The 12,957-nt window shown below is 38.3% G+C and overlaps 1 long non-coding RNA gene across 1 annotated transcript in view; it reads left to right on the top strand.

The window, feature by feature from the left end:
- The window catches only part of LOC139992580 (uncharacterized), a 48,575-nt gene that overhangs the window by 4,594 nt on the left and 31,024 nt on the right, over nt 1-12,957 (top strand). The window lies entirely within an intron of this gene.

The raw sequence follows: 12,957 nt of genomic DNA, 5'->3' as shown, positions 1-12,957 counted from the left end.
AACTATTAGTTTCTCTATATATAGACAAACAAGAGACGAGTATCGCATTTTCAAAAACAAAATTTAAGATTATGGTACAGTGTTAAGCTCTTCTGATCCCTTATACGGTGATTTACTATTCTAAAGTACTATTATAAAAGAAGACAACCAATTTATATTTCTACAACGTTCATCGATCGAATATTTGACTCGTATGCATGGCAAACATGTCTCGATACATTGCAATTGCCGTGACTGTTAGCACGACAGAGTTGACAAGAGTGGACCGGTCGAGGAAGAGACAGGGGAGTAAGAATGCGTGGGGAATTTTCGAGGTGATATGCGGACGAGGTAGCGTGAGCATTCTCGCATGTGGCGATAGGACGAAAGCTACGGAGGTAGCACGTCGGAATAATTTATTTAGCTGGAGCAATGTAATAATGGCGGGGTTGTGCCGAGTGCAAACTGCAGAACGCGTTCATTACTACTTTAGTCGAAAGTGTATGGTGTGGACAAACCAGGAGGGAGGGCATGTATGGGGGATGGGGGCAAGCGATGTGGGTGGAGACACACGTATATACAGGATGGTTAACATCGTACCGGATCGGCGAGTTGTAATGTGCGGTTCGCCAGACGGCGATATTGCCAACGTTAGGTACACTGGTCGTCCACCGGCCTCGAACAGGGTAGACCATAATTTTCGATTCCTGTTAACCATGTCCAACTATTTTTATCGCAACAGTGCGACGAACGTGCGACTATACTTGCGCATTGCCCATCTACGAATGCGAACAATTTTTTCCATTCTCTTTTTCATTTTCACCTCTACTCTTTTCTGTCCCTTACGGGAAACCATGACGAATAGGTGGAAGGTAGCGCGCAGTCGCAATTGTTAGTTACCACGAGGAAAGGGGTAGTTCGCGGAAGATATCGTGTCCCCGGGGGACGCGTTTGGAAATTGGAAGCGATCGTCGCAAGCTGTAACGCTCGTCGCGTCGTCTCACGTCGAGCAGCTTCCGATCAATTTATTTTTTGCGGGGATTAATACCCGTCGTTGAGACAGCGCTCGTTTCTTCGTCGGTGAACGATATTTTTAATCGCTAAACGGCTACTTCTTTGGACACACGTTCTTCGACATGTTACGTAAGCTTCTTATTCGTCGAAAATGATATAGGTATATTTTATCATTATACATCTGCAACTAAGATAGATAACTAATATTTCTGTTTCAAGTCTTCATTCTCAGGTGACTAAACGATAAAGAAAAGAGAAATAGAAAATTGCGTTATGGTACTGTTTATTAGAAGATAAAGTAAACCGCTACCTTTTATTTCTCGTAATTTTCACCGGCGAGTGAACGTCTGCAAATGCGACTGAATTAAAAACGTAATTATAACAGCGAAATTTTCAACGAGAGAGAGTTTCAACGGCGACCAGTGGATACACATACATTTAGACGGGATACAAACGGTTTTAAATGTATCACGCAGCTTGTTGCAGTTTTCCGTTGAGTATATCAGAGGGCGTCTGAAAACCGGGTATCGCATTTCTGCGGGTTTTCCCTCTAATCACATCCGGTAACTTAAGAGCCGCGCTGTAATTCTTCGAGCCCGCGCGGTGCAACGGTCGAGCGAGACAAAAGAGCGAAACTGAAAAAATAGATTTATTTTTCTTTCCGTATCCGTGGACTCCTCTGTCCTCCATAGATCTTCCCCTTTTATCCTTCCCATAGTATAGCCAGAAATACGGTCGGCTACCCCGCGGGGCTCTACTATTTATAACTTCGACTCATTTTCCCTCATTGCGCGGAACAGCGGGACTCGGATAAATAATTGTTTTTAACCGAAGTTTTATTGTTACCGCGCCTGTAAACCAGTACAAATTGCGCGACGTAAGGACACACATCGGCTAAATAAATTTATGGAAAAATAAGGAATAAAAAATATTGGTGGCAGAGTTTGAGAACTCTGTGTGCATGTTAAACTGCGACTGCGGACTCGTTTGTTAGAACGCGTGTGCATATTTTCGAAGAAGCAACCTTTTTGCTCTGTCGTACTGAACAATTTGACTTTTGGTTTATTTGAAATGTCGGTTGTGAAATTTGTTTCGCGGACGGGAAATGTGATATCGAAATTGACCATGGTGGTGAATTTATATTTTATACAATTGAAAATGTATTTGGTACATGGATTTTAGGTGATGTAGTATTATTTTTGAGGAAATGACAAATCGAGAAAATGACTTTTGAATATTAGATGGTTTTGGATGAGCTGACAATTTTGAAATTTTTAGTGTTCTCAATTACTTCGAACGATTTTAAAATGATCTTAAATGTTATTGAAATGATCTTCAAACAATCTTGAGTTAGACTCTAAATGACTTTAAATGTTAGTCCTCGTGTCAATTTTATTTAATTTATTTCCTTAGATCAGTTAATTAAATAAAGCGATTAAAGATTGCAGAAATTTAATGTGGCATTTAAGAAATTAGGCTAGAATTAATAAATGTTTGCTTTTAAATAAGTTTGATCATTGTGGCTTCGTTTGAACGGCGGCATTCTTTAAAAATAAATCAGAGCGTCGAATGTCTGAAACGGTTCGAACAGGGCGCAACGGGTATTAACGATGTAAACGATAATGTAGAACATTGTCCTGTGATTCTGTTCCACGTTCATTTGCATGGAGCTTAATGCGGGCGCCGATCGTTGTTTTACTGCAGACAATGAATTTCAAATCAATTTATGCAACTACGATCGCAACCTTCGTGTAACTCATTGACGCTTGCCCATAAACCATCCATGTTTATCGCCCTAATTACGCTAAGCATCGCGTCAGTCGAATAATATTCCTCGTGCGTGTTTCATCGATAATAACGTTTTTTATAAATTTACAAAATTTTCCAGTTTGCTAAATAGTTCATTATACCTTTTATCACTTGAAAACAATGATATAAATAAAAAATAAATAAAATAAATAATCGTTTGAGTAATAAATTTATAATAATCGTGTAGAAACGCATATTTAATCTAATACTTTTTGTACACGTGGCGTAGAAGTATTCGTTAATCACTCGATGAGGTTAACGCTTTATTTTGTTTGGTACCAATCCTTCCTTACTAATAAGTTCATTGTATGTATTTGTTTCGAACTTTTAGTATTTTGGAAGTAAATGGTAAGTTAAATATTGCTGAATTGGAAGAAAAGCTTTTCCCATAATAATTCATGTAATGTGTGTACACGTGATAAAATGTAAAATACCAGAATAAATTTTGTGCGACGCTATGGGTAAACTTCGATCAGCAGTGAATTTGTTAATCAGATATCGGGAAATTGTAACTGTTAGTCTTTTACAATTATCCATGGCTCTTCGCGTTCGTGTCTCTTCGGATATTCTATTTTCAGAAACCTTTAGTATTCATGAAAAGCATAAAATACATATAGAAAGTAGTGATATTACAGTGAATATTAAAACCACACATTAAAAAGTCTATCAAAATGTAATATACACTTCGGTGCACATAGACCCGGAGAGAACAACAGAGTTAACAAAATTTATTCCAAAAAGTATATTTACACGAGACTTCATTAGTTTCATGCCACATTGCACAACGCTAGCATCACCCCATCAATAATTCACAAATATTTGGCAAACCCATCTCCAACCCCGAGAGCCTTGAGAAATCGCGTTCTCTGGGGTTGCTCAAAGCGTGCGTCGACTTGATAAAAGATTACGTAAGCAGAATCTTTGAAGCGTGTACAATCAGAAAGGGTTTCCGAAATCTTCGAAGATCGCGAGCGTGCACGCAGGCAAATTTTTGCTCGACGATCATGATCGGCTTGGAATATGGAGTGAACGCAAACGATCACGAGAAAACTTGTGCAGTTGAGCGAACGTGATGGCCCGGGCGGAATTTTTGGCATCAAGAATCATCCTTGCTGTTCATCGTGTGTATACGTACGCATATACATACGTGTGCTATCACTGCGTACACGTGCCATCGTGTGCCAAAGGAAAAGCGCGAGAAAGAGTGGCGAGAAAGGTAAGGAAGTGCCGCGTTCTACCGGAAGTGGATGAATTGGCTCAAAGGCGATATGGTCTGAAAGCCCGAAAGAGGAGGATCCGGCACTCAGGGCGACATAGATTATTCATGTAATTCTGCACTCACTTTGGCCCGCGATCGATCAGTCACGGAACGATGCTCATCTGAATAATGAAATTCAAGGATTCCTTGTGTCGATGACGTGCCGCCGACGTCGTTGGTTGCTCTGAGATTTTTCGAGTTTTCAGGGATATCCTTCCGAATGCACAAACCATGATCCGGTGAAGAAGGATGCACCGGTGTGGCGGGTCCGGTCGTTCGCTTTAAAGCCGGCACGTTCTATGCAAAACGACGCTTAAGAACGTTACGCTGAATGTAATATTTACCGAGAAATCGGCGAAGGAACATCACCGTCCTCCGAAGGGAAAACAGGACACTGAGCTTTTCTCAGCATTTTCGAGCACTCGCTGACGTTCTAAGATTATCTCTCGAGGACGCAATTTCGTAGTTATTATCGAGTTTTTCTTCTTTCTTTTTCGTTTAATAATATCGATAAATATTGGATAAAGTTTAGAATTATCGCTTATGTACATCAGGTGTGCGTCGTATGTGAAAATATAGTCTAAATATGAAGACATCTACATGTCGTATAAAATGCGATAATTGATTCAAATTAGCGAAGAAAATTTCACAAATAATTTGTATTTACGAAAGATTATCGATGTAAAAATTCATCTGCGAGAGTTATATAAAGATATCGAATTAAATGAAACTCCATTGAAAAATATCGAGACGAATTAGATTTAAAAACATGTACGCTTACTGTATGTGTATTCAAGCTTTCAAATGAGATGATAGTAATTTTTAAAACTTACAACAATTTGCTAATAACTGTCAGATTTACTTCGTTTCCTATAAGTATTCCAGCATTTACGAACGACGATGTACATTCAAACTGGTAAAACCACCATTAATCACAAATCACGATCTCTTTTAATGATACGGCCATATCGAGCATTGGTAAATGATCTACGACAGCCAATTAATAAAAATTACTCGAACGAGGGCGTTTTTTACCTATTAGCGTTATCGTTAATCCCCACCTCTATAATTCTTTGTTGATTTACGGGCTGCCAATAATTAAGCGTCAATATTTCCAATATTTCCGGACGATCGAACGGCCGCGGCGCGGATTGTAATACGATCTTTGGAAAAATTTCTAAGGGATATAAATTATCATATCCAGTAAAAGTGATTCTCGTCGATTTGATATATTATCGGACATAAGCTAGAGCGTGCCTCGATTTTTCTGATCGATGGGGTCGTTTACATATTAAACGCGGGGGAGGGGATTTACGGGCACGCTCGTATTTCCGACTTGATATCGCGATATACCAGTCACCTCGTAATTCGCACGCAGGTGTTTTTGATTCTTGCGGCACGAATATGGTCTCGCCGTGTTCTAACGCGCGTGTGTGCACGCGTTTTCCAACGTGACACGCCGGAACAACACGTTGGGCGCACGTTCGGCTCGGATACCGGGTCCGTTCTCAGCGACGGGTTTACGCTTTTTCCGTCTGCGTATATTGGATTTTGTTCTGGCGTATTTATATCGTTGTACATTGCTGTCTGAGCTCCAAACACGATAAAAATCTTGAAAGCTGCGGCTCTGACGTGTCGCGCTGGCACACATGAAACGTGTAACCGAGTATAAAGTTTGACGTACAGATAAAGCGGTTCTTTTGTATCGTTTGGTATTAACATTGTTGAATCGTTCGAGCAAAGTAATGCTTACGATGTATGCGTAACTAATGAAACGTTTGAAAATCGAGATGTACATATTATCAGAATTTATATACAATATAAACACGTTTATTTGAAGACTGTACCACACAGTATAGGTTACATTCTCTACTTTTTACAGCAAAATAGTTTTAAAATTCAGTACGTTGTCAATCAGTAACGTATTACCAAAATTTCGCTCCTATTTGCTTTTCATGCTAAACATGCGTTTTTTTTTACCCTTTTCAAAATTTAAAAAACATCTCTCATTGTAACATTAAAATATTGCTCGCTTAATAATTGTATATCCCATCTTGTATTCGTAAAACTTCGTCCACTTAGCAGTTCTTACCCTTGCATCTTTAGAGCAAACAGGTTGTTTTCATTTTTAATTATGTCGTATTAAAATTCTCCTCTTTAATGATGAAGTGACACTGAAATCAGAAAATGAATGAAAATATATTTATCATGTTCTTTTCTGGTGATGGCCTATACAGAGGGAAAGAATGGGGGTTGTTTCTGATATATAACAACGTAAAGATCGAAATGTTCGAAGAGGTGGAAAAAGCGCTGATTTTTCAGAAAATACGCTTTTATCTGGTGGTACGATATTCCTACTAGAATATCTCTACAAAATTTTACGTAAACGTTCCTTGAAACAACGATGTTATGGAGTTGTAAATTCAGCCTTTTCTCGGTACTGCGTATTCGGAAAAGGTAGCAGAAATATCGCAAAAACTGCTGAACCAATTTGGCTGAAGTTTTACGTAGTTATTCTACGTGAAATTACCTAAGCTCCTGCATACGGTTCTTCTTTTTTATATTTATCTTGTGAAAAACATAACGTTTTCGGGGAAAAATCGCTGGATTGAATCTTCCAATAACTGTTATTCTTCGAGGACGATATCTATTTTAAAATCTGTCTATGATAACGCCTAGATTCGTTTATTTATTTAAAAAACCTGTTTTTCTCTTTTTTTCTATTAAATGATAGACGTTTTACATATTTAATTTTATTGTGTACATAATGGATAAGATTTTTATAATACTAAGTACGTATATAAATAGTTTACAGTATAACGCTTCAAACAGGATAATAATCCTCAAGGATTCTGATAAAAGCCATTTTCGTACTGATTTTTCAGTAAAAAGTTAATCTTTTTTTCCATAAGTGGCTTAACACTTATATGACTCCTTCGTAATAGGATGTATAATTGACTGTATATACAACTGCTAAATAGAGATACTGCTGCAACGTAGAAGCCTTATTATTCTCATAACGTTTTTTCCTCAGAAGATTAAACATAACGTCGCGATAATGAACCGAATGCAAACATAACAGTTTCACCTTCTTCAAGCTCGCCCATTAAAAACTCTAGCAGAGCGTTTACTTCAAAACTCTCTCTAGATATGCATATACTCGCTTAACTCGCTGTTCTATCTAATACGGAGCTCTCTCTATGCAGCGATTACCCTTAAAAACACTCAGCCGCACATACGTATACTCGCCGCCGCCACTTAGCCAGTCTGAAACACACACGCGTTTCCAGAACCCTTATTTTCCAACTATTCTGGGTAGTGGAACGTTTGTTAACCCTTTAAATACTTCATTAATTGAGTTTAAGATGTGGGAATACTTATTAATAAATTACGCATGTTTATACAAATTCATATTTCTATTAACATAACTAAAAGAATAGAACTTAAATAAAAATTTCTTTCGCTTCTATCACTTACTAAATTGAGCACTTTGTCTTGAATGTTTTATATATTTGTGCATGGTATATGCATTCTCTAAACTGTTGCACTTTTAAATTATCCATGAATGCATAAACATCCGTAGTCCAGGTACTTATTAATGACTCCGTTTGAAACCAAACGTCTACATATGGTTATCCGTTTGTTTACAATAAGTACAGTCGTTGTATTTTCCAAACGAACATTGAATTACTCGTTAATTTTCCGCCAACTCGAGAATTTTCCTCGAACGTGTTATAAAGCATTGAATTTTTGTTAAAAAATATTTTTCCTATTTGCAACCGTTTCTGAGTTAGCTTTTAAAGGTATGATCTTTGAAGAATGATCTTACTTTTAAACTCGAATTACCAGAATTAAGAAAAAGAGGAATACGTGTCTACCGGTTTTTGTCTACTTTTCAAGCCTAAAAAGTGTTATCGAAACCGGAGCCGAACCGTTCGCAACCTTTTCTTTCGTTGGAAACGATCGCTTAAGCTTAAGCCGAATTCGAATCCGAGGCGAAATGCGTTCGGATGATCAAAGCACGTTTGATTTGACGCGGTCAAGCGTGCGTTCCCATTTTCAAACTCTTTCTAACCAAGTGTCGGCTCGCAATCCCAACCATTTCTCGAGCAAAAGTGCGCGACCGGTTTAAGCGACCCGCCATTGCTTCATGCTTGATGCTGGAGAAAATTGGAAAGGAACCAAAAGTCTAACATCTTCCGACGTGCTGTTCGCTCGTCAGATGTACATGATTGGAGTCGTTTGATCTCGTTTATTTTTGCTCGTCTTTCTTTAAGTGTATTGTCATATTCCTTGTAGGGGAGGAACGATTGGCTTGTATATTATTGTAGAACAATTTATCTGTTTATAGCATGATTTAATAATACAGTGACCCACGGAAGTATTTGAACAGTTGTAGTAATATTTTGTAAATATTGTAGCGTCTGTTTTATGCTGAATTTTATTAATTAAGGTGTTTCAAATAAAAAAAAGACAAGATTTAACTTATAAGAAAATAACGATTTGTTCTAGTCTTATCCGCACGGATTCGCTATGTCTGTGCTCTCTACGAATACTACGTCATCCGCAAGGTTCGCGCGTAGATGTCATATTAGCATTAGCGATACATCTTGTGCACACAGATGTCACATATCTCTTAGAGACATCATACAAACATACAACAATATATTACGTGTATTATATAAAATATTTTGAAATTTCATTAGCACCGAAATGAAACGGGAGACTATTGTAAATATTTTAGTAAAATTTAGTCGTCTCTCGTTACAGCATAACACTTGACTAATACAATGTATAACTTCAAATATTATAATATATATTTGACTTGCATATGTTTTACTGAGATTTCATCATTATGAACGAAGAATAATACGAGATCAAAAAAAGAACGAGATGGATGATTGATCACACACGTCAATCGAATAAATGATGCCGATTTCTCCAGGGCCCGCGATAAGTATAAAATACCAGTCACGCGTCCTGTTATACCTGCATCCAAAGAGACAAAACGCGGCCATCCAGATACCGATGAGCCGATTTCTCTGAACGCTTTCCTCGGATAAGACGAAACACCGGAGACTTTTCATTTCTGACAGTACCATGTCCTTGCTCGATACGGGATATTATTGCCCCGTATGTGACTTTTTCCTTTCAAAAAGAAAAATGACATCTCGTCGATTTATCTTCGATCTGCATGTTCAAATTTTTTCCCAGTCCTTGACACGTGATACGCGTATAGAATGTCTAATTTAAATCCATATCTTCAAAGTGTCAATGATACCGGCAGATGTTTCAGATGAAGGTTGAACGGTTTTGAGGGGGATATGGTTTGACGTGATTAACTTCTTTGTAGATGGATTCGTAGAGCATATATCAAGACGAATTGATCTTTTCTGATAGAATTATATACTTTTTTGATGTATCGATTGAGGCATATTACGATTATGAAAGAGATATTTATATGCAGAATCATTAATTTCGGAAATATATACTCTAATGTAGATTTGGAGGAATTAATATTTTTTATTAGTTATTTATTAATTTCCAATCTAGTAATTTTAGAAGATGATTCCTTAACCGTCCAAACGAAACGACCCAGCTAACAGGTTAGTACCCTACGCGCAAACTAGATGACATCTGCTCTAAATTCCATATCAAAAAAAAAAAAAAAAAAAAAATACACGCAGCAAAGAAACGGATATAGTCGAAACGAAGTTCGATCGACTCAAAAAGGTCGATGCAAATGTCCACGATCTCGCGTAGCCTCGTATCTTTTAATTACAATCCAAGTTTGTTTCCTCTCCCGATATTAATCTAATGGCAGTGATTAAACCTCCATCGTGAACATCCTGGCATACACTCGAAAGGCTATATTTAAACGAGTTCTTTACATTCGAACGTGATTCGTTTCTATTCCTTCTTTTTGCCGGGGATACGATGTCAGGCGCGAGATATATTCCAGCGATATCTTTTAAACGGATCAGGATCGTAATTAAAAAGAAAAAGCGGATGTAACCGAGAAAGCTTATTTCTTCGCGCGGAATCCCCGGGTGTCTTGGCTCGACTTATTCTGCGGTTCCCCTCGGTATGATAAGTCCTCACCGTTCCCTGTTTCACGGTGTAATAACCATTTGCTCAGTTCCTGGCCAGTACCCATTTCAAAGGAAGTAGCAACAAGATTTTATAGCCGGTCCCGGGGGGCAGTGGGATTCCTCGACCTCAAGTCTGTCTTTCTGCAAGCTGTAGCGCGATGCTGAACCAAGGAAAAATGTCACCGTACTCGAGACACGATTTCTGCTTTCGTCTGATATCTTACCTCGATCCGTTTAGTTCGTACAAACACTGTGAAAACGTTTGAATAATAACGAAAACGATAGAACGTCGACTTTTTGATATTTAAATATCATACAAGAAAGATAAGATAAATACATTTTTGTTGATGTTCTTTATTTTAGCGTTCTAAGGATCCACGTTACGTTAACATTTCATTCGCGGTTGTCTGATTTTCAATTAATAGAATTGTAAACTCTGACATCATAATTATGAAAGAAGATCCCAACGATTTACTTAATATTTTTTATTAATTCTATCTCCTAAAAAGTGAATCATGTTCGAAGTAATTGAAATATTTGTAGCATAATGGAACCAATTTTCTCTAAATTATAGAATCTTGTCTTTATGTCCTTGATTTGTGGTATTACATTTCCTTATTCTTATTCATTATCCTGATATATATTTTGTAGGTTGATAAAGCAATAAGTTAATTTTATTTGCGTTTTGTACGTTTTTACACGTAGTTGCGTGTTTGATACGTCGCTTTAGCACTGAGATTAATTGACGACGTACTGAATTTTAAAACTACTCTTCTGTGAAAAGCGAAAAAAGGTAATTTACCGTATCCTTCCTCTATATTCTTTATTTCATTCCTTCAGGTGTATAGTGACGAGTTGTAGTGTAAACAGAAGGATTTCGAGTCTCTGGGGACAGTATTTCCATAGTTTTGTGTACTTTTTCATACTATTGTTCGTTTCTCCATCGTTTGCCAAAAGCATCAAAGTGCATCATTACTATCCCACTGTTATATTTTCCTACGTAATTACGGACATCTTATTGTATTCTGTTTTTCTTGAATTTAAAATGCAAATACGTCTAAAGATCGGACTATCCGAAGCAGCGCTTATTTGTATTCCGAAGATACGATGGCAATGGAATCTTATGTATTCCTGGTTTTGTTTTTCGTCGCGTTATGGAAAGTTTCTCTGTTAAAACAACGACGGATACAATACTGTATCAATCAACAAAACAACGTGCAAACGAAAAGGTACACTTGTTTCATGGCTATTTAACGAGTTACAACTTGGGTGGAAAATATTGTTCTGGAAAAAGTTGCGTTGGAATATTTAATTACGGAAAAACAGCGAATAGCGCAAAATTTTGTACTGTCCATATGAATATTTTAGAGAGTTTTTATATTGCGATTATGTCTAATATTTAAAAAGTCTAATATTTAAAAATTACCTTACCAGATAAGAAAATGAAAAATTACATTGCAAAGTATATTTATTACAAAACGGCTAACGAAGAAAGTGAAAGTTAATCAAAATTAAATAGCTTTTCGAGACGTGTTATAAATTCATATTCAACTAATATTCGTTTCGCAAGAATGTGTTTATCGTGTTTTCCTTCTGTAATCTTCGCGTACGACAAAAGTTTATATCACAGATCGAAAATCTACACCAAACCTGTTAACTGAACTATCTTTGAACAAAATTAACGACACGACCACGTTCTACTTTAGTGTTGTGATAGCAGAAGACCACCCTTATATCTATACCTTGCTGGATGGAGTATCGGGTTATGGTCGGGGCGCGCTTTTTTCCCGAAGTTCCATCAGAGTCGTGGCGAGTCCTGTCGGTTGGTCCCGACTGTGTAAATGACAAGAGAGCGACGGACATTAATCTTTCGCGCTATCCAACTGATGAAGTGGCAATTTCCTCCTGATAGTAAGAGGAAATAGGGTCTGCAGACCAGTTGATCAAACCCTGAACAGTAACCTCTCGGCTCCTCTCCTGTTCCCGTGCATCGTGCTGTCTCAGTCATCCAATAGCTATACTGCATAGCGCCAATCGATGGTACACTGTATGCATCCTCAACCCCGGAACAGCTCCAACGCAAAGAGAGAGAGAGAGAGAGAGAGAGAGAGAGAGAGAGAGAGAGAGAGAGAGAGAGAGAGAGAGAGAGAGAGAGAGAGAGAGAGAGAGAGAGAGAGAGAGAGAGAGAGAGAGAGAGAGAGAGAGAGAGAGAGAGAGAGAGAGAGAGAGAGAGAGAGAGAGAGAGAGAGAGAGAGAGAGAGAGAGAGAGAGAGAGAGAGAGAGAGAGAGAGAGAGAGAGAAGCATACAGCCGCAGAATGGAAAGTGCTCCGGGAGTGGATTCGGTTCTGTTGTCTGTTTCTACCCCCGGCTGCCCCTCTACTTCTTCGTTCTATTCCATCCTATCGGCCGTTTCGAGTTCCAAGGAGCCCGCGCCAAGCTCATCCACTGAAAGAAGATGATCGTTTAGAAGATACTCAGGCGCCGGCTAATGGTTTCGTTTTATTAGCGTCGATTGGCATTAACCGGAAACCCCCCCGTCGTTCGTTTCGCCGAACGACGACGACGACGTCGTAGGAAGATCGCCTGGTGAGCGTGCGTCGGAAAAATAAGTGGACACGGTTACATAAAGTTCGTTGTGATGCACGAAGGGAATAAATATCGCGCGATATTTCGTCCGTATGACTGGCCGTGTATTTTCGATCGACGAAGACGAACGAGAAGAACGGTGAAATATGATTTCGAAACATTAGAAGATTTAAGACCAGTTAAGAGAGAAGGGACGATGTCGTACCGTACGTCGTCAT

Source organism: Bombus fervidus, chromosome 11, assembly GCF_041682495.2.
Source record: "Bombus fervidus isolate BK054 chromosome 11, iyBomFerv1, whole genome shotgun sequence".
Classification (NCBI taxonomy): Eukaryota; Metazoa; Arthropoda; class Insecta; order Hymenoptera; family Apidae; genus Bombus; species Bombus fervidus.
The sequence above is the reverse complement of the archived record's forward strand: the minus strand, read 5'-3'. Positions and strand labels throughout refer to the sequence as shown.